Here is a 2,568-nt window from a genome sequence, read left to right as displayed (position 1 = left end):
GTTTCCAAACAAGCATTACTGGGAAAGGTGTGATCACCTGGCTCATTTTGTGGGTATTGTCTCCTTCAGTCCCTCCAAACCCTCAAGCAGCTTTAAGTGTCACAGGGATCCTGTCCAGCTCTCCCTACCAGTATCTCAAAAGCCTTCTCGACGTCCTCAGAAACAAATCTAGGTGACTTTAAAATAATTACGCGTGTTTTTGTTGTTCAGTTGCTGCTTTTCCCTATGGAATATCATCTGACTACAGTCCTCTCTGTAAAATATTATGGTTAAATATTATCAGCAGATAATCCCTTTGCCACTGCCTCAAATAGTGTTTTCCTCCAGAGTGTTGGCCATTCTAAGAAGTTAAAAGATGGAAGTGAATCTATGTTTTGACCATTTTGCTAATAAATTCTAACACAGAGCCAGACTAGATTCTTGTTAATATTTATGCTGAATCCAGACTGCAAGTTTCTTTTTTAACCAAACAGTAAAATAAATAAAATACAATGCAGGAAAGCACTGTAGTCTGGCCTGCATTGGTTTCATCAGCACTTGCACCTGTGAAAATGGAGAGGCAGTTTTCAGAGTAGCTTTTCAACACAGAGACTGCAGGCTGGGAAGTGAAAATAGAACAAGTCCCGGGGCAGAAAAGTCCTGTTTTCCCATCCTGGCTCTGCCCTTGCTCCTGGACACTCTTGAGAATGTGTCTTAACTGCTTGAAAAGTCATTAAATAAGGGTAAAGGTTGCCTGACAGATAACAGAAACAATAATACGAGCACAACCACACAAATATCGATTGATCAGGGGAAAAAAAATGATACACTGCTCCCCCAGCCAGAGGCAGATTAAGGTCAGTTGAGGCCCTGGCGCAGAAGAAAATATTGGGTCCTTTGTCATTAGAAAAAAGTGGAAAGTTGGGGTTTTGTGGGGCCTTCAGAAGTTGGGGCCCAGGGCGTGCGCTGTTAAATCCACCTCTACCCTCAGCTCATCTATTTTTTTCTCTTAGCCACTCTTTTTAATGTCTTCTTTCTGCCACAATTCCACCTCTTGTTTTTTCCATACTTTCTCCCTCCAGTTTATGATCATTCTCAGCAGAAACAGAGCTATAAGAATTTGCTATAATAATCACGAGTGCACGAGGCACCCTGGGCCATGTGATGCTAGATAATTGGGCAATAGGGGATGGCAGTGTTAGGTGCCATTCAACGTGGATACTGAGGCAGAAACAACCCCAGCAGAGTAGACGGTTTATTTTTTTCCAGTTATCAAAGGGGGCTTATTTTCCATGTTCTCCCATACAACACCTCCAAAATAGGCATAGTAATATATCTTTCATTGTGCACTCCCTGTTCAAACATTTGTCAGTCTTCCAATCCAGAGATACCTATTTATTAACTGTTTCTCCCAGGCTCTCTCTAGATTGTTAACAAGATAACATTTGCTTTACCCCAGCAATCAAACACTAAGGCAAGTGATGGCCTGTCAGATAGCTTTCTTTTCCAGTCTCTCCAGCCTTCTCCAGGGCTGGAGCAGGAGTTTCGGCTACAAGAAGCCATCACAAAAGGTTATGGGTAAAGAAAACCACCAGAAACAACTTTTTAGTACTGTTTTTGCTTTTCTATAGTTCTAGAGCCTAATTTTTTGCACTAGCACCATAGTCTCTGATCTGGAGCCATTCTTTTCCTGTTCTGTTTTCTGCAGCTCGGACCCTGTTTCTCCTTTTCCACAGCTGTAAACACTGCACTTGCAAATACCTCAGCTCAGTGTAGATATACTGTCTTGACTTGATTTATCCTAGGATCTCAGTAGCTTGACTGGCTTGATTTTTAGGGCTTTGGCTCACATGATGGGTGGAGTGGCCGGATTTGGCAAATAAAAATACAGGATGCCCAGTTAAATTTGAATTCCAGACAAACGATGAAAATATTTATATGTTCCTTATAATATCTGGAGCATATTTACACTAAAAAAAATCATTGCTTATCTAAAATTCAAATATAACTAGACACCCTGTATTTTTTTTTAAATTATGCTTTATTTAGGGCTAAGCTGGAGAAAGTGTTATCCAATAGTTACAGAAGGATACAAGGAGTTTTAGGCAGCTGAATGTGAAAAAAGCAGTTGTCCTGAACTGCAGCTGGTTTTGTTTTTACAACATCTGGACAAATTTTAAAATAATAATTAAGCAACAAAATAGAAAGAAAGGAAAGGCAGGAGGCCTGAGAGAAACAAACAAAAAAGGAAAAACATGGTAGGTCTGCAAGTCCTCTGGTTTCCAGGTGAACTGGATGTCAATGAGAGGAAGGTATCCAGGCAGAAAGCAAGAGCAAGTAAATTATATGTATATAATGGCGCAAATAAATTATATAAATATATAATTATAAATATATAATGGCGCAAATAAGTTATAATAAATACATCATACTTTAAAATATATGTTCTAAATAAATCAGGTTTTTTTCTGATTCTAAGTTTTTTTTAAAGCAATGTCTTTTTTAGCTGCAAGGTCATTTACCAAAGATAAATATCATGTTTTCATGAAACAGTTTTCCTTGTTTTTTTTCTCAATCATTACAATTAAA

The sequence above is a fragment of the Saccopteryx bilineata genome, chromosome 3 (genome assembly GCF_036850765.1).
Source record: "Saccopteryx bilineata isolate mSacBil1 chromosome 3, mSacBil1_pri_phased_curated, whole genome shotgun sequence".
Lineage (NCBI taxonomy): Eukaryota > Metazoa > Chordata > Mammalia > Chiroptera > Emballonuridae > Saccopteryx > Saccopteryx bilineata.
This window is presented reverse-complemented; position numbering follows the sequence as displayed.